This window comes from Pelobates fuscus, chromosome 5 (assembly GCF_036172605.1).
Source record: "Pelobates fuscus isolate aPelFus1 chromosome 5, aPelFus1.pri, whole genome shotgun sequence".
Lineage (NCBI taxonomy): Eukaryota > Metazoa > Chordata > Amphibia > Anura > Pelobatidae > Pelobates > Pelobates fuscus.
Genome location: NC_086321.1, coordinates 205,199,525 through 205,220,804, shown reverse-complemented (window position 1 = coordinate 205,220,804; position 21,280 = coordinate 205,199,525). Strand labels below are relative to the sequence as shown.

The 21,280-nt window shown below is 36.1% G+C and overlaps 1 protein-coding gene and 1 pseudogene across 1 annotated transcript in view; both read left to right on the top strand.

Annotated features, from left to right (window-relative positions):
- Positions 1–21,280, top strand: part of AOPEP (aminopeptidase O (putative)) — a 579,895-nt gene that overhangs the window by 506,501 nt on the left and 52,114 nt on the right. The window lies entirely within an intron of this gene.
- On the top strand, positions 2,246–4,002 carry LOC134610493 (protein QNR-71-like; annotated as a pseudogene).

Sequence of the window (21,280 nt, the reverse complement as noted above, 5' to 3'; positions counted from 1 at the left end):
TTTAAAGATAGAGACACAACAATACTTTGGTATTAATGATGTGTAGCTCTGTTATACGCTCAGACAATATTGAAATAAGATACATCAGGGTCCAACGTAGGACCTATCCCTCCTAGATAGGGACTCATGGTAGGCAGGTATTACTGTATTACTGACCGAAAGGCAGAGTCATTTTGCTGCCACTTTTTACCATTGATTTTGTTGAAATGCTTGTGAATAAAGTGCACCCTTTGAAAGGTAGCAATCAAAGATTTTAGACTCCGTTGAGCATGGTTAAAAATCTTGCATTTTTCTGAGGCTTATCATTTTTTCTTATAATAGGCAAAGACTGTATAGACAGATATTTCTAGCTTCACACACTTTTGATATTTTAAACTTCGTAAAACATTTTTTAAAGTGTTTCAGTATAGTTTTTTTTCTGTAATTTAATTTTTTATTTATTTTTTTAAAACATGAATACTTTGTTGATGAAGAAAAATGATCCTAATTTTCAGATCGTGAAGAATCTACTGTTCATGAGAACTATCCAACAAAAAAAAACACCTTTAACCACACCCAAGCATATTGGCTTTCAGACAGTTAGGCTTTGAGACATTTTCCTCCACCCATTCTGGATTGTTCATTTAGTACATTATGTTGTACTTTATATGATTGTTTTCATGCTACTCTCTGCTGGCACACCAAGCCTTTAAAATAGCACTGGGATTGTTTGTTTTCTACTTCTATGCTCTTCAAACTTTTCTGCCTAAAATGGGAGTAAAACATTCAGCTGACTCATTGATCAAAAATGCTCCTTTTATTTGCATGTACTAATCAAGAGCTCTAATGCACTTTCCAGAAATACTGCTTTTCATAGGAGTTTGAAAGAATTAACGTTAATTTTCATAAAATAAATGTATTATGGTCTCCGGATAATATGTAACAGTATTTATTCATTTTTTTTCTGTTTTATCACATTTGTCATTTTTTTTTCTTTCTTAAATCATCTTTGTAAATGGGTGTGTTCAGTTTTCATGAGCCAGAGGGTGGCAAGGCACTTACATTGTGTTCTACAACTCCTCCCCCTATGCAAACATTGGGTGAATTTAGACAGCAAAGGTGGAGGCGAAAGTTTGCCCTATGATGTCCGTCACTAAAGGGGCAATTATAACTTTGTAAATTCTTGAAGTTATAAGACAGTCTTTGCAACTACACGATAAGGAAACAATATGTACTATAACCTCTGCAATGAGCATCGGTTGTTATGGTGCTTAAATTGATCTTTTAACTCCCTGTATAAAAAACAACTTCTCGTCCTTGCCCGTGGACATATGTATGTATGAGGACAACTGTATTTTAAGTTAAAATATCATTCTAAATGCCATAACAACTTTGCATGATACAGAGAACCTTGCACCCAGTCTTAAAGTTAAAATGCCTTTAACTGAAGCAGTTTGTCAAAATTTGTTGCAGCTATTCAATAGGCAAACAGGCGATCTACAAGTATAACTCTTGCACAAATTTTGTTCAGGTTGTGCACAATTTGGAGTGAGTTCTCTCTTCTTGCTGAAGACATAGCTGAGTTGTGGCTCTGACAATTACTGCACACAGTCTTGGTCATTAAACGCCTAACAGATAGAAGCCACAGCTTTGACTACATACAGCCTTCCAGCAACCTTCACCTGTTTGGGAATGAGGGGTAGTGAAACAACAGCTGTCTCTCCTTAGTTAGTATTTACCTGAACAGAAACAGAAAAATGTAGAGTAGTTGAATACTTTACATAGCGTTTGTAGTAATTTCTAAGGATTGCTTCTTTTGTATGAACACCTGCATGTCTACCTACACTTCAAGGTAACAACCCTAAGGTGTGATATCTGTTGCAAACTATAAATCATTTAGCATTTTTGAAACATATCAATACTTAGAATAGCCACATTGTACATTAAACAACTGTAAATATGATAAAAACGATGATTGTAGTGTAGTAAATGAGTACAAATCATGATTGGTCGGAAAACACACACTTTAACTGTCTTGATAGAATAATTAAGAAGTGAATGTATAAATGTTGATTTTTCTTTAGTCATGATGTCATCTTCCACTGTGGTTGCCCAGGTCTGTGGTGATCTGTATATTTGTAGATGTGTATACTATATTATCTTTAAACTATTAAAGTTGTCATACTTACAAAAATTGCCCAGCTTTTTAATTAGGTAGCAAGTAAATCATAAGGTGAAGTTTTGAACATTGAATTAGTTTGTCAGAATGAAGAAGAATTTTGTATTGGGAGGGTTGGTGCTGCTCAGCCTTTGGCTGTTCCCAGGCATCCAGGCTGTAAAAAGATTTCAGGATGTTATGTTTCATGGAAAGCAGTCGAATGACCAAAGACTTAATAGCCAGATCCATGTATGGTCTCCTGGCGGGAACACCTGGGATGAACAGCTTCATCCTGCCTGGAAAGCTGGAGATGCCAGATGGGAAAACTGCTGGAGAGGTGGAAAGGTGGAGGCTGTCTTGACTAGTGACAGCCCAGTGCTGTTAGGGTCAAACATTACCTTTGCTGTGACTCTACAGTTTCCCAGACTCCAAAAAGAGAATGATGATGGTGACATAGTATATGATAGAAAATGCAGAAATGACTCTTCTAGCTACCACGATCAGAATGTTTACAACTGGACCAAATAGGTAGATAAATGCAATGAAGTAAACTCCATCTTGATCAACGTGAGTTTCCTGATGGCCTTCCTTTCCCTCATCACCCTAACTGGAGGAGGAGGAACTTTGTATATATCTTCCAGATCCTGGGTCAGTACTATGCACTGTCTGGGAGATCCTTTGCAGTCCTATCCATCAATACAAGAAATATCACTGCTGGCACACAGGTGATGGAAGTGTCTGCGTATGGAAGGGATCGGAGACGGCACTATCCAGCTGCTAAAGCAAGTGCAATATACATTGTGACAGAACAAAATCCCTCTATATGTGAACATTTCCTAGAAAAATTATCACAATTCTTCAGATAAGATCTTTATTAGGATTCTCCTATGACATTTGATGTCAAGCTTCATGATCCAAGTCACTACCTTGCCAAAGCAGCCGTGTCCTTCAACTGGACATTCGGGGATGGAAGTGGGTCCTTTGTTTCCAGTAATCCCCTTTCTAGTCACACCTATACTCTGTTGGGAAACTTCAGCCTTAAGCTAACTGTGAAAGCTGCCATTCCTGGACCCTGCAAACCAGTTACACCCACCCCTTTAATCCCTACAACCTACGCTTCTACTACCACAGCTTCTGTGACGACCAATAGCACAGGTAATTCTACAAAGTTTCCCTCCACTGAAACTGCATTTGTCACAACTGAAGGTTCCAACGTTACTACTGCTCCTACTACTGACACTACTACAGACATGCACACAACTCCAGCTGCTGGCTATTTCATTGATCATTATGGCTATTACAAAACAAACATTAGAATTGTGGATGGTATCTTGGAGATGAATATTGTAGAAATGACAAATGTCTCTCCATCTGAAATTTAAAATGCTTTTATAGACTTTGTCGTGGCTTGCCAAGCAAGTATACTCATTGATGCCTGCACCATAATCTCAGACTCCACATGCACAATCCCACAAAACGAAGTCTGTGATGAGGTAGTGACTACTTATGAATGTTTGGTGACTCGAAGAAGAGCCTCTACGGACCAGGAACCTATTGCATGAATATTACACTGGGTGATGATGCAAGCCTGGCTCTTGCAAGTACCTTTGTGTCTGTGAGTGAAGGAGATGGCACACCTGCACCAGTAAAATAGACCTTTATTTACCAGGGTATTTTGGCTATTATTGCTGTAGCTGTTGTTGCCCTTTTATACAAGAAATATAAAGGCTACAAACCTATTTACAAAGCTTACCATGACAGTACCAATGAAGGGTTAAGTGTGACCTTCAAACAAATAAAATTGAGTCTTCTAAAAAGAAATGATGAGCATCACCCCCTTCTGAAGACCAAGGCTGGTGTCATTTAATCTGGAGTGGGCCTCTACATTCTGATTAGGATGCTGTTGACCGTCTCTATCAGGAATTTTCTTTTAGCAGAATGCTTGGTTGTTCAGGGAGAGGTATTAGCAATAGAAAGAGGGACTCTACATAGCATTTGCCTGAGCAACTCAGACTATCTTAATGAGCCAGAGAGCCACTAGGACATTCACAGATTGATTCCTCCATATTACATGCAAGTACGTGGACTATTGGACCTGCTAGTACAGTAGTCTATGTAATATGATATAACTGGCATAATTTAGGAAACTGACTAAGCCAAAGTAGCAGCAGTGTATTAAATGGGCATACCTCAGCCTACAAAGTAAACCTAGGTCTCCACAGCATGGTCTACTTACCTGCATTTGATGCTGGCCTATTAGTTAAAATTTTACATTATGATTGCAAAAATATTTGCAGAGTTGCCACTTCACACAGTCGATTTGTGTGACACATGATTTTCACTTTGTTCTTCCTGTCACCCTGCATACAAGCCTTGCCATGCAATGTCAAAAGTACTGAGGGATAGAACAGCAAATCTAACCGAGCATGTAAGACTATTTACGTGTAGGCTCATGATAGTGCTCCATTACCCTGTTCCTTGTTTTGGGGGGGAGGGAGAGGTGTACAAGAGTAAGCAGCCTTCTGGCAGCAGCATCTTATGGAATTATTAGAAGCATAGGGTGGGAATATTCTGCATAGTGAGAAAAGAATAAGCAAGTGACCACAAACTGAACAGCAATAATAGTGACAATGATCCAACTGTGTCCATGGCAGTGCGGGGGACAAGTGGAAAAATCCCAGGAATGAGGGGTCTTCGGAAGTGTATCCGGCTGCGCCGCCAGACCCAGTGATTACAGGAATATTTCAGACTCTGTCATGGAGCCATCTTTTGTGGCTGAGGTAGTACAAGCCGGTCCTCATCGATAGCCGATGTAGGCATCGCAGGACTTGTTCGTGACTGCTTGGAAGGATCAACGTCAATTCAAAGTTTACATGCAAAGGTCCAGCAAAAATGTAAGTTTTGAGGATGTAAATTGAAGGGCTGTTTTCGATTTCAAAACCTCCATCACCATTTTCTTATTGTGAAAGGAAGAGAAATAGATTAATACATAACTTTGGTCATCTGCCACCACTCTTGCCAATTTTGGGAGGAGGTAACAGCATATGTGTCATTTCAATTTTTATTGTGGCAGTATGTTCACCAGAAGGCATAGAATAAAATTTGGTAATTCATTATCATCCACAGCTTCGACTATGCTCCTGATCTTGACATTCTCTTGACATACAATGAGGATCAGCAGCTCCTTTTATGTGCTAGGTTATCCTGGTGGAGAGGATAGAGAGGGGCTTTAAGGAGTTTATTTTTTTCTTAGTCGTTGTTTTATTTTTAAAAATGTTCTGGTTGCACAGCTCTCTTAAGTTTATATATCAGCTATAATTTATCTATTACTTATTTTTATTTTTTATTACTTATTTATGTATTTATTTATTTTTCTTTTTGGTTATGTGACTCCATACTTTACACCTGTTCTGTCCTTACTACGGGGGCCTGCAAGCCTTCTTATCTGTCTTATTTCTTTCATTTTGTAAACATTTTATGAATAAAAACAGATTTAAATTTTTAAAAATGTTGAACAGTACTACTTGATGTGGACATTTTCTTAATTCAAGAAGTGATGATCTTATTTATATCTGTGCATGCATAATAGTGCTTTAAAATACTAGAATTTAATTTTTTAGCAATATTTTTGCAGGTATGTGTCACTGTCAATGACATAAACCATTGTCTTGAAATCTGTAATGATAATGGCCATAGAAAAGTCAATGTACAAGTAAAATTTTTGTGGTTCTTGCACCAGTTTTGTTATAGTTTTGGTAAAAAGAAATTTAAGAAAATGTATCTGTTTTTTTTATTCATTCATTTCAAAACCATACAATCCTGAGTGATGTTACATGCATTTTTATACCAAGTTGTAGTCGTTTAAACTTTTTTAATATTATGCATGAATTACATAGATCATGTTCAGATTTTTTTTTAGAAAATGAGGCATCTAGGTTATCCTCAAGATGGGGTGCCATTCCATCATGGCTAACTATCAGAGAGTGGGAATTCCAACCTATAGTAGAGAATGTAACCATTGTGTGGCAGGCTTAAGAAACTTGTGTCGATGAACATAGCTGCCTCCCCCATAGATTTTCAGGCCAGAATGCTCAGATAACTGAGGTAGCTTACTCCACACCACATCTACAGATCTGTTTCTTATCAGCAACGTTTTGAGGGGGAAGTGGAAACACTTCTCCTAGTGCTTTATCTGATGCTTATTACATCCCAAGGTAAAACACTCCATTCAGTTATGGTTTTGGCTTGTCTATGGGTAGTCTTGGATGCCACATCTACATGGGACTGCCTAATTTGTTGGATAAGCAGTTCAACTAAGCATTAAGATTGTTGAAGAACTGCCTTTTCTTTGTTAACGTTTACTCGCCCCATTAGCTGTGCCCTTGCGAAAAAATTTACACCCTAGGTTGCTCCGAAATAGATAGATTGGATATCTTGTCCAGGTTTCGCTTTATCCTCTTGTGATTTTTTCCCTATACTTTTGGTAGCAATTTTTGGATACATTCTTCTAAAGTCTACAGTTTTTGAGCTTTGATGCTCAGATGTTTGGTTCTTCAGCAGGTAGCTCTGCTCCCATAAGAAAAGCTTTTTGAAATATAGAAATGGTGTGCCACTATGGTTATCCACTTTTAAGCAATTTGGCAAAGTTCTTACTATCAACATGGACAACATTTCTCATTTTTTTTTTTTTTTTTTTTTTTTTTATTCTTTATTTTTGTGTGCAAGGAGTCACAAAAGAGCTGTGGTGCCACACCAGCAGTCACAAGCACAATGTCACCGTACATTTTACATATGGCACATAGAAGGTCTGCACAATTTTTATATAATGATAATGTTTAAGTGTAATACAGGCATAGCTTAGAATTACAATTTGCTTCTTTGGTGTTTGTCCAGCTTAGTCAAGTTAAGTGTTTGCAGGCTTAATCAAGGCTTAGTCAGCTTAATCAGGTTTAGTGTTTGCAGGCTATAGTCGCGTTAATGTTTGGTCTCTAATGCGTCGTTTGGACTGAACGGTTGATTTCTAGCTTGGTCTGCCTCGGGTGCCACCTTGAAGTGTGTGGAGGTCTACACGTTGTTATAGGGGTGTTTGTCAGGGCTTGTGTGCAGTAGTATCGTCTGTGGTAGTATGCGTCTGCCTGGTGCTGTGTCATGTTATGCGGTTGTGAGTTACACTACCTACTGGTTGCGCTGCATAATTGACAGGTGAATTAGGGTGTATGTGGGTCCGTGGGTTCCGACTGTTGTTTCTGTGTGTGTAGGTCTGGAGCAGCGTTTCAAGTGTCCATCATAGAGTTCAGAGGTAGCGTTCAGTGTTAGCCGATGCCTCGGCTTGGGAGTGGGCATAGATGGCTGCAGTAGGCCCAGTGGCAGAGTTCCAGTAAGCCCTCCTCGGGGCCCTGGGTCATCCTGGGGGCCTGCTTCAGTGGATCGCGGTGTCGGGTGCTTCTGACGAGGGTCGCGATCTTTTCCGTGTAGGGGCTGCCGAGGGTTCCCGTGTGGAGTCTCCCTCTGTGCCCTCGGGTGCTCCACGCCTGTGGTTGACGTTTGGGGTAAAGGCTTCTAGATGTCTCCGGCTTGAATAGGCTTGCATGGCGAGGTCGCATGGTCCGTGCGTCATGGGTACCCGGGGGGAACCCCCTCTTTTCCCGCCTTTGGTCTCTCCGCTCGTGTTCCCTTGCCGGTGCTTGTAGCCGCTTAGGGTGTGTTGTTGGCTTGTCTTGGTGACTTGTGAAGCCTGTAAGTTGGCTCTGCCGCCTGGGTAGCCCCGCATATCGTGGTGAGTTGCTCTTTGTGTATCCATGTGGCTGCGTGCTATCCGCCATCTTGGAATGCCACTGGGCTGTGTTCTGCTGCTGGGTTCGTGTGTGGGCTCGACAGTTATCTATTGTCTGCGGTGGTCGCCCGTGGGGACCGGGATAACCCCCACCGGTCCAAGGGGAGGGGGGACAGCAGGACGCCGTTCGGAGACCCGGGGGAGCGGCCGTCTCTCCCCGGCTCAAGCTCAAATAGGCCCCAGGCCCTAATCGGGTTACTCCAGTGCCGTACCGGTTCGTGAGTGGTATCGCCGTGTGCCCCTTCATCTTGTGGACAGTTTGGGAGTCAGTTTGGGTCGGTGGCTGCTGGTGGCACGGAGTTGGCTCCGATTCTCTGGCCCAGATCCCAGAGCTCAGACGACACACGTCTGATCTGTTCAGCGGTCAGGCTCCGCCCCCCGACAACATTTCTCATGGCTTCTATCCTGAACCCAGCTGTAAAACCGATCTAGAACCTGGCAGAAACATTCTATAAATTTTTTACTGTGCTAAATTATGTCCCATTAACATACATATATATTCATTTTTGGAAAACAATATGGATTGTTCTAGGAAAATCTAGTAAATGAACATCCTTCAATGCTTTCTTCATGCACATTCATGTTGTTACAAACATAAGCCCTATGATTACTAGGTGAACTAGCAGTGCATTGTTCTCAACCCTCCGGCACACTTGACAATGAATAATTTACATGAAAAGCAACCATTAAAATGATGAAATATGTTCTTGTTTTGTTGAACATAGGTCCCAGCAGTAGAACACCTGGGCTAATGAGAACCTCCTACAGTATTCAATCTCTAGTGATAATGTCACACCGTATTTGTGGAAATTATATAGCATGCATCCTAATCCTACCCAAACTGATTTATATGCTGTCTTTTGACCCTTTAGTTTTTAGTCCATGCACAGTATAGGTTTTTTCAACAAGCGTTTATGGAAGTACAGTGACAAAAATGTGAGTAAATGTGTGGATGAAAGGAAGTAATATTTTTGAACTGTCAGTGTGTAACCTAACTCTATTCCATTTATAAGTCCTTTGATCTTGCAACTGTTGACATACATTCATCCCGACATTAATATTCTTCCTTTGCTCGTCCATACTCACATGGTGATCTGAATGGTTGTACAAATGCAGTTGCTGCCATCTCTTTTACTGGCCGTACAATACTTACTGCCAGTAATCTGCTATGTCTGTGTTAAATCCCCAACATAGTAACTCATGCTATAAAAGCCGGTGAGCTTGAATGCTTATACTGTTTTATTTACTTATTTGTTTATTTATTTAATCAGACGAATGAGCATCTCCTGTGATGATCTATATTTGTACACCTGAAAAGTTACACCTTTAGTAAACTGAAAATAATATGTTAAAGTGTGCAATGGAGTATCTAAAATATATTCTGTAATATTTTGCAGAGATCAGGAACTTGCAGAAGTGATTTTTTACTTTTCAGCCTGTCTTTTACAGACGTCAGTACATCATTATTTTTGCTCTTCATAAAAGCGTACAAACTGTTATACTGATTTACATGATGGATGAATAGAATGAGGTTCTCAGTGGTACCTCAATGAAGAGAGAATTGCTAAAATGGGTCTCACTTTAATATTTTTGGATAAGCTTTTCAAATTATTATACATTATATTATTTCAAAATATTTTGTTTTTAATATTTAATATTTTTAATAATATTTAATAAATATAATTACAATAATATACTTTTATACTTTATATTGATATATGCATTGATATTATAATATATTAATATATTAAAATGTATGCATGACATGGTGTCAAGCAAATCTATCTAAGGCTTTATTTAATATTTTGGATACGCTTTTGAAATGATCGCAGTCTAATGATTTATCTAATGATTTATCTACAAAAATTCCCATAAACTTCAATGGTGACTTATGTAGATAAATTATTGGAAAATGTTTTCTATCATATCATTTGAAAGCGTATTCGAAAAGATTAAATTGAGTCCTTAATGTGTTACTACCTCAACTACCTCCAATAGTACATTGTAAAAGAACACAGGACTAGCAGATTAATAAAATAGGAGGCCACTTTCCTAAAAGGTTTTCACATTTTAAAAGGTTCCTAATGCATTTATAAAGTATTGTATGATATGTTGACTATTGTATGAATATGGTGTATTGTATCCCAGATCAATCCCTGATATAGAAATATTAATTCCTTATGTTATAAAAGCAAGAAATGTTTAAACCGTTTATTGCATACAATAATTGCTTCTGGTGCCCAAGCGTGGTATTTGGGGCAAAGTAATCTTTATAAAACAGTAATTTATATGTATAGAATGATATTATTTCCCTGTCCCACTTAAATTCAGGGGAGAATAATATTTAGTGAACTCTTCAAGGTGCAATGTTAGTGGGGGCTATAATTTAATATATATAATAATCGACTTGCAACTATTCACTGCTTAGTACAGAAACACATTTTTATATTCTACATTGAAATATGTATCCTCTGCTAAAATAGTTTGGTATAATGTGTAATATTATGTCGGCACTGCCTGTGCTAATCCAGTATGGAAATATATAAAATCACTTGATTTGCAGACAAGGAATGCTTGTTTTACTTAGTCCAGCTGCAGATAAGGTCAACGTGATGAAGGTGACAAGGAGGACATTTCCAGCAATTTTGAATTCCTACTTTCTAACTTTGTTTCTACTTAATGTGTTTAAGTTCTTGTCAATTTCAAATATCCGTCTATTGTGATTCGCAACTCTTGTGACAATGGACATTTACTGTGCTGGTTCAGAAATATGTCCTCATTTTTTATTTGAACCATGTATAACATGTAAGCAGAAAGATCAGGGTTCTGTAAACTGACTCTCAGTCAAGTCCAGGTTTAAACAGTACAGCACTTGACATTCTGTCTTATCCCATAAAATGCCTTAGGGGTCTATTTATAAACCTCAATGATGAGTTTTCGGTCTAAGACTGTAATCATCTGTGCAAATTAGATAGAGGCGCATATATATATATATATATATATATATATATATATATATATAGGCATTGAACAATCATTTTATACATATATAAAACATAATCCTACTAATTGCTCCACTTTTAGAATTTACTGGTTGACTAGTAACTATAACTCATATTTTAAATTACAACAGTCTGCTAAATTGTAAGGTAACAAGACCAGTAGATATTTTAACAGGACATTCGGGCGCCAATACTACTTTATTGCATTTCATAGGTTTTGGCCTCATTAATATGCTGTAATTTTTGCATGCCCATCTCTTTTCTTTATAGTTTTTGCCCAAAATAAATTAATGTTTTGCATAATCATGCACAAGAATCCTGCCTCTTTAGCCACAGCCATCACTCCAGCCACTGACAGTACTGGAGGATGTGAATAACTAACCAGCCTGCATTAAAAGGAGAGGACACCCAGGGATCCATATTGTAAGTATGTCACTACCTGTTAGTAGTTTCTCTTACTGTCTGCAGCCAGGTTGTGGATTATAAATCACCTACTCAGTGCTGTTGAGGAGGATCTGTGTGCATACTTTTGATGAGAAAGTCTTTCTGACATGAGGAATCTATAAAGGGTTGAGTATGCAAAAAATGTGCAGCATATTATAATGAAGCCAAAATCTATCCATTTCATTAAAGTTGCCTGGAGTGTCCCTTTAATGTGTGTTAAACTTCCGCATGTCTACAAACCTACATGGTGCAGTGCTCTGAAAAATCAATATGCTTTAGTAGACTGCAGTTGCATAGATTGTTCTCTGCGATGTATTCATCTCGGTTGTGCAAATATTATTATGGTTGTCAATTACCTCCTGTTTGATTTCCTCTTTTAAAATTGTAAAGCGCAGCGTAATATGTTGACGCTGTATAAATGATAAGATTCAAATATTTTAAACCTGACTCTTCCATTCTGAACCTGTCTATTCCCATTTGCCGTGATATATGTGTTTGTTGGTAATATTGCTACTGGATCCTATTTGCAGTATTTCTTGTGTGTGTGTGTGTGTGTGTGTATTTGTTCTTTCTCTAAAGCCCAACTGGTATTTGATCCCTATTTGTACAAGACGCTCCCCATGAGCATAAACAGTTTTCTTTATTGTGGCTGAAATGTAAATGTATCTCTTTAAGGCCACTTAGCACTATAAATCAGACTCCAGGATTCCCGGCATGTGAGATCTTGTGTACTGTGTCTGGCTTGAGTAATCCCAGAAGGGACAGGTACAAATCATACTAATGAGCTTTGCCATAAATATAAATTATGATTCTGTCTTCCATTTTCAATGCACAGAGAATTTCCTAACTGCATCTGTTCCTGCATATGTGTGCGTTTCAGTGAAAGGAGCCAGCTACATTAATAATAATTGTGATACATTGTGCACTGTGTACATTCAGTTTGTCAAGCACTTTACTATGAAATCTAGAGATACTGAGCCTGTTTTCATTGAAAATATTAAACTGGAGACAGAACAGTCTTACTGAATAAAATTCTTCAGACCCAGGCCTAAATTTTAAAAAAGCTTTGCAAATGATTCAATACCGTTACAAAAGTTTCCAAGTGATTTATCTACAAAAGTCACCTTTCAAGTCTATGGGAATTTTTGTAGATAAATTATTTGGATTTTTTTCCCAACCATATTGAATAATTTTGAAAGCTTATGAAATGGAGGCTTTAATTTGCTTTAAACAGTGGGGAAACAGGGATCTGCCTTAGAGGGCAGCGTGGGCACCAAAACCACCTCGTCCGGTTGTAGTGGTTATTATACCATTTGGCTGCAGCTGCTATCCCCTGTATCTTGGTAAAATCGCTTTCAAGTGGTTTGAGCAAAACCAGAGATAACTGGTCACCTGCTCACCACATTGCTATTTAGAAATTCCACTTCAAAATGCCAACGGTGTACATTACTTAGACTTTTTAACTCTACTATGATGTTAAGTTTATATTTCAAAACATATATTTACTGGTGATTATTCTAATGTATAAATGAATTTCCCCGTCTCCCAGAAGCTGCCTTTGTTATTTATAAATATTTCTTGATGGCATGTCCATTTTAACATTTAGGTGACCTGTTTTGACCAGTTTGGCCACTTAATTTCAATGAAGCTGTTATGGTGCACGGAGTGTTCCTTTAAATGATCATATCATTTACTGAGCAGTAATTGCCTCCTGTAAGTTGTGCTATGTGACCTACATTCCTTCAATATTTTTTTTCTCAGTTTCCTACATCAGTCTAACTTAAATTGAAAAAAGCATTTTATCATCTCGAATTTCTGTGACATATATGACTCGAAAATTTATCTCCATTAAAGCTTCTGGTCTCATTACCTGTTAGAGACTCACAAATCATCTCTAAATGTATTAACCCTTCCCCTCTATACATGAGGTGAGCTTAATGTACTGATTATTTTATTTTCATTTTTCATATATATAACATGTAGGAAAATACAGTAGCATTGATGCTACCAAAATTAAAATAAAATCAATTTGAATAAAATATTGGATATCTTTACATGTGTAATACCTGTTGTGTTATGTCTCTTGCTAAAAATTTTCTGATATAAACAAACATAATCTGCTAAATAGACTTGCCGGGAGCAGTTTTTTTTTTGTTTGTTTTTTCTCTATAGTATTTGTTTTTTCAAAGCTGATAACAGCTAGTGTAGTCTAAGTGCTGTGATCCAATGCTTGAAATAAACCAGTTGCTATTTTGTTTATAATAGCAATGCCAGTAAAGGGTTGGATAGACGGTAGTCGCGATCCTGGGGTCTGCCTGGGAGCTCCACCTCATGCCTGTAAAAAAGTTTTTAAAAGTTAAAAAAGTTATAAAACTTTAGTTTTTAAATTAAATAAAAAGCACTTAGATCATATATATATAATATGAGTTAAGTACTTTTATATACACATGTATATATTAATATTAAAATACACTTAGAATGATGTTAATTTTATATATATATATATATATATATATATATATATATATACAATAAACAATACACAAGATCCAGCGCACTCTCCTATCCACTAAACAGCAACTTCAATGTTGACAGATTTTATTAGTTTGTAAAAGTTTTTTTTAAAAACACCTAATCTAGGCAAAAAAATGGGGATTTAGTTACATTATATGATCATACATTGCATAAGCCTGCCACAACGTCAATGTACCCCATCTTTGGCAGGTCCTACTCTCACAGTCTGTCTGCTCTTATGAGATTAACCACTTACTTGGGAAAAAATTCCATCTGAGGCTCTCTGCAGTACAAGGCTAAATAGGGACCTGAGATGAGGCACCTGTAACAGGGAGGGGTGCAAAACCAAGGAGTTGGCTAGACTCCCAAATATATATATATATATATATATATATATATAAATTGAAAAATAAATTGAAAAAGAGTAAATAAAAAACAATACAAATAAATTGAAAAAATACATGTACCGGTTTTAATTTGTTCTAACTATATTTTGATATATATTCAATTCAAAATACATTTAGAATGACATTATAAATACATGTATGTATGTATCTATCTATATATAAATAAATATAAATAATGTATTATATATTTATATAATGTTTTTACATAATTAAATCATTTTATTAATTACACTCTGAGGGACCTGCCAGACAACCCAGGCAGAAAGTCCAGAGAATTTGGCTCGCAAGCCCTATATTTAACCCTGTAACTTTCCAGGACAGCATAAAACCTGTACATGGGGGTACGGTTTTACTTGTGAGACTTCGCTAAATACAAATATTAGTGTTTATAAACAGTAAAACGTATCACAACAATGATATTGTCAGTAAAAATGTAGTTTTTTGCATTTTTCACACACAAACTGTACTTTCACTGACAAAATAATTGTTGTGATAAGTTTTACTATTTTGAAACACTATGGTTTTATGGTGTTTTCAAAAGTTATTGAGTCAAATATGAGGCTTGAATTTCTTTTTTTTTTTTTCACATTAAAATTTGCCAGATTGATTATGTTGCCTTTGTGTAAGGGATTATTCTGTATCAGCCAACTATGTATGATTCTTATCAGACATATTTTATGAAAGTTGTCTTATAACTGTTTTTTGTTAGCTATTTCTCGAGATTATGTTAAAGCTTGCATGTTTTAACACACTGGATGGTGATTCAAGTCATACAGTAAACAAAGCCAAGGATAACAATGTAATTAATTAATTGAATACTAAGCTATACAAAGGATAAATATTACATTAATATTATGCAGACTGAAAGGTAGGATACACAAATATACAAAATTAATCTCAGCTCTCAAACTCCCACTGCTCCTCGGTGACAGCTTTGATTATTGTACACATCAGCCCCAATACATACAATAAAAAACAAAGACAAAACGTTACTTGCGCACTATCTCAAATCCCTATGCACATTTAAATAACTGGAGGCTTTTAGTATTACTCCAATGGCCATTAAAGTGTAAGCTCACCTGCCACACCAAGGCAGTCCTACACTAACAATTCACCTTGCATCTTTCAGCTAAAAGGCAAAATCTCTAATGAGAGAGAAAGGTAGGACATATTAATTATGTAAAAGGATTTTTATTTTCGGGTTGGAATTAGCTGTGACACTAATTCACCTTTTCTTTAACCCCTTAAGGACACATGACATGTGTGACATGTCATGATTCCCTTTTATTCCAGACGTTTGGTCCTTAAGGGGTTAAGAGGAGTTGTTTTACACTCAACTTTAAGGTGATGTCCCCTAAACCTACATTGTATGAATAATTGCAACATAATTGCCTTTATTTATGTATTTGTTTGTGTTGAAAATGTGTGTTACCAGAGTCTTTGAAAGGTGTCTTGTTTTGAATTATTTCCTTGAGAAATGTATTATGCATGTACCGAATGTATTAAATACTAGTTTGAAAAGAGTAAAATGATTAAGCAATGGTTTTATACAGAGACGGAGGGCTGTGTCACCTGAACACAGTTTGTTTCATGCGAACTGTGAATATGGAATGTTTATGACTGAATCTTCTTATTTGAAATTCAGTAAGAATACCATATAAGATTGATGTGTAGTAGTGATGGTACTTACTTTAAATTGAAAGGAAAACAGAGGTGTCTCAATCAATTAGTCTGTCTACTTACAATAGTGAATGTACAGGGTGAACCCTGCTGATGTGATGGACAAGTGCAGGCCCTCCCTGAATTAATAGAGCAGTACATTCATAAATTCCAAAAAAAACTCTTACACATTATTTCCATTCTTTAAAACTTCCATATATCTGAAAACAGAAAGGTTGAGAGATATACATTAATCTCTGTGTGATGTGCCCAATGGTAGCAATTGCAATGTGGAAAGTGGTGTTTTGTAGTGAACCTTCATTAGAAAAAGGTTAAATTGCAACTATCGTAACATTATTGAAGCATAAGAGATTGCTGTATGTATACATTCTTGGTCAGTACTTAAATTAAGGATTTTTTCTATTTTTTTAGTAATTTGTTTTAATTACCCTGAGGATGAGTTGTAATGCTTTATTTTATAATATGGCATTATCCTCAATTATTACTAATTCAGATTATAAAAGCAAAAGAGGCATGCATATGACTGTACATTTAACAATGTACATTTAACAATATGCATTATATACGTATGCAAAACAAAATCTCATCGCTTTTACGTGGACATGAAAATAAGAATTTATTTTCGTTTTTCCTGTAATTTAAAAAAGCGCTGGGTAGGTCACTAAAAGCGCTTGTAGACAAACAAATTTAAATGACCAAGATGCAGATTTTTAAGACTAATTTCTCCCATTTAAATCTAGTTTCACAATAATATTTTATAGTATAGTAGTACTAATAATATGTACCGGATTACATCTCTGAAGGTCTTCTGAAAAATCATAGTTTAACATGTTGCTATTCTGTTCCCTAACTATGTATTTTTTTTTTTTTTTTTTTGGTGTGTGTTTGAATAATTCTCTGGTTACACAAATGCTTTTTGACATTTCCATACATGTCCATTGTACTGTACAGTATGCATGTAAATACCCAGTGAGTATTGCGAGGGCTGGGAACACAATCTAAATCTTGTTCATGCTTCTTTGTGAACTCAGCTGCTCCTTTCCTTTTCCGTGCAATGTAGCATTTAGCAAAATGGGCACAATACCACACCTGCCGCATTAATCCTTTCATATTGTTTTTTTATTATTTGTGTCTGCTGCCTGGGTGGGTATGTAATGTTCACTGGTTACTTGGCAACCATGAAACGTGGCACTGGTCTAGAATGGCCTCCACCTAACATCACTTACCCAATCCAGAATGTATTTCACTGCCAAAGAATACAAACTCGTCCAGTGAAGCAGTCATATCATACTAATCCTAAATATGCCAGAGGGGACAGGATTTCCCCCCCTTCACAGACAGTATTAAGTTCTTACTATCCTTTCTTTAGTTATAATGCTACATGCACAGACAGAGGTAAAATAATTGCACATGTGGCGTGGCAGTAAAAAATTAGTTAAGAGTAAAAAGTAAGAGCAGATGTCTATTGTATAAAATATGACATGTTTTGGCTTCAGGATTAAAGTCTTTTTTGGATGGTGAGACATGTTTTACGGAAAACAGTAAGGTGATTTTTGTTTTTTTGTTTTATATCTTGGATACTCAAAAACGGAAATGAAGTTAGCCTAAGGAAAAGAGCAGTACAGTTAAAGTGTGAGCCAGTGACACAGAGGGTAGTATTCGATGGCACCATCGAATGTTCATAGGGCTGGACAAGATCCCTGTCAGTCAATTGCAAAAACACTGAAATGTATTGGATGGAAAAAAAAAGAGGTCTATTATCATGGTATATATATATATATTACACAAACATTTTCTGCAACACTACAATTTTAGTTTGAGGATATTACGGAAATAAGACCATTCTTACAAATGTTAGCAAGAGACAAGGTTATTGGGGTCCCTGCCCTAACAGGTTTACAATCTAGAGAAGGTGAGTCATAAGAACACACGAGGAAGGCAATGTAGATTAGAAGATAGACAGGTGAGTATGTAAAGAATCATCTAGCTATGATTCTATTGTATGACTGTTTATTTCAGGCTGTCAGCAGCATGTGACTGAATTGTCACAACTTGAAAAGTCAACCTGGCTCAGTTTCAGAAGGGCCAAGTTGCACCTACTGTATCTGACTTCCCAACTGTGAGTAACTAATGATTTTCTCCATGATACCTACTTTATGCTATTACAAACATAAGTCCATGTCAGACCTTTCTGGATAGAACTCAGTACTATGGGTATTTATTGTTGCAAGAATAACTAGCTAATGGAATAGAGGAGTGTGTGTGTTAGTTAATGACTATTTTCGTATAAAGAATTAGTGTAAAATGTGCTGTGGATTGTTTTGTTTTTGGGTTGCACCAATACTGGGAGGAAGGACTCGGTTTTAGCAAAAAGATTTGTAGTATATATACTAAATTGTGATTCTATTTTGGATTTTTATAAAATAAATAGATTTCTTCAATTTGGTTAGGCAAGATACAATTGCTAGTTTTCTTTCTTCAAAGCCCAAATAATGCTGATTGAAAACAATATTTTTTGTGGTCTAAATAAGAAAAAGACTGTCTAATTTTCTCTCGGCAAACCTATATTTTATTTCTGTATTTATTCATGAAAAACCATAAAACAGTATCGTGATATTTGAAGGGGCTGACTCTCAGAACTAATAATGTGTAATTTTTGCAAATGGAGACTGTTTAGGGATTTTTAAAAATATTTCTTTTAAATGCTTTTTTTTTTTTTTTTTTATATAAATTGGACATTTTATGCTTTCCTTCTTGACTCATCCATAAATGATATCGTAGATCATTTGATGGTACTGTGTAAAAAGCAAACTGACTTTTCATACTTATTTTTTTTTAATTTTTTTTATAATTCTAAACTGCCGTTGCGTGGCAAGACCTTTAGTGACATCTTCCCAAGATCAGATATAATAGGTTGCAGGTTTTCGGTTGGCAATGAATCTAAACAAAACATGTTTTGTTTTTTTCCAAGGGGACAACAACACTTTTCTTTATAAAGCATAATTTTTTCAAGATAATAGGACTTAAGTTGTTGTAGACGTGGCAGTGTATAGGTTTAAACATCACTTTTCAGTGGGCTAATATCCTTCAAAAGTGTAGAGAAAGTAAGGTTATTTTGCAAGCGTAGAATTTTTCTCCAGCACCAAATGGGTTAAGGTTGCAGTGAATTATTTTCATTAATGTAATTGCAGCGTGATAGTTGATGGTTGAAACAACAAAGTCTTCAGACACAGTTACAATAAAGGACAACTATAGGCTGGAAAATGAAAACCGGTAAAGTATTGTAAAGATAGGGCATGTGCAGGCCTGCAGCCTGATTGGTGCAAGGCAGAGGGGGGTGGCTGTGTGATCCAAGACTATTGAGAACAGCCCTGTACTGATGCCAGGTGGGATCAAACCAGGTGAGGAGTATAGAAGCACAAGATCAGAGATTTTTTTTTAAAAAGGTGAGTAGTGTATTTAGTAATGTTTGTGCTGTTGTTGCGTTTACTTGTGTATTTAAACAATGATTTAGTCATTCGTATTCACACTATTTAATGTTTTTTAAAACCTTTGCAACCGTTTTTGCTTGTGGATTTTTTTTCTGTGGAATCTGGATAATAGGATGTCTGCATGGACAGTGCTGTCAAAATAGAAATGAAAATTCTTCTTTTCTCCGCCTGTCAAATAAAGAGTATTCAACAAATTGTTTATTATATTTTGGATTATTCTATGCTAGATCATTTTTAAATACTTGTAAATGCCAATATGAAAGTATAGCCTTGTGTATATGTGTACTTAAAGGCAAATTGCTGGAAAAGTCAGCATAAACGGAGGTGAATGTGTGAGGAAATATGGGTTTTAAACGGTATGCACATCTTACAATACCCAAGATGTTTATTAGTTTATTATATTTCAGTATTTGTTTACACTGAAGATAAAATCAGTACAGTAGCAGAACAGTTTCAGATAAATGTGCACTTTTTATATTACAAAGTGCAGTGGAACTGTTTACTATGTTACAAACATTCTCCTGTTTTTGCCTTATTTTTTATTTAGTTTTTTCCCATTTATTGCTGTTGTTTTATAATTATAAGCCTTAGAATATCATGAAATCAAATTTCTTTGTTGCAAATGTGATGATCAGTTTTTCTCAGTTTTGTGTTCTACTACAGCAGCACAATTTAATTGTAAGTTTTAAAGCGTATGTTATATTTTATTTTGTTTTATATTGTTTTTTTCTTTATCTTGGCACATTTTTTTCAAGCAGTTTGCAACACACCAAAAGTGTCTCAAAGATGTATAGGATGGTACTTTGCAGTAGAGCCATGCTTGATAATATTCAAAGATATTTGTTCTTCTATTTTAATGGGAAATAGGATTTGTATGTTAATGAACACATGTAAAAATAATTCCTATGCAAATTGTGATATATGGAAAATAGAAAATTAGAAATGAGAAATAAAGTATTTTTTTTTTCTGACAAACCTGTAATGGCTTACATATAGCAAATGTATTATCACACTTTATTTCTTTTAAATTTGTTTTTCATTTTTACTCTTATTATCGACTTTAACCTGCTGTTTAGTGACTGTTCAAGGATTTCTAATGCAATTAGAATCTTAACAGTAATCTATTTTTTTTTAAAGTTGTTTAAATAGCAGTATTTTACACCAAAATGAATTAAAGATTGTAAAATCTGCCGTTCAGTTCTACAGTTCAAGTAGGATTTTCTAGCTATTGTATGTTCTGCTTTGAATTAATAATGCTTTGAAAGTTTTCTAGACTCTTGTTATGGCAGGAATGTTTTTTAGCTATTATTTTTTTCTTATGTGTGACACTGGAAACCTATTGAGACTATTAATGTAGATTAAAGAAATGTTATTGGCATCCAAACAACTTTAGCATAAAGGGATTGATTGTATTCCTTATACTATAGTGCCCTCTGGTTCCCTCCCTCCTGGCATTCAAGGGTTTGTAAACCTTTCTTTACTCACCTGGTTCCAGCGCCGACGTCATGGGGACTTTATGGTAGACAGCCACTAGAAGCTATCATAGTACTGCAATGTAATCATTGCAGTTTATCTGGAACTGCATTGTATTACATTTCAGGACTAAGAGGGGCATGGACACTGCACTCTTCAATGAGATGCAGTAGTCTGGGTGCATATAGTGTCTCTTTATGGAAGCAGTTTTGATGTATAAATCATGCCTCTGCAGTCTCGCTGCTCAATGATCTGCCATTTACGAGTTAAGTTACTTTTGTTTCTGTTTATGCAGCCCT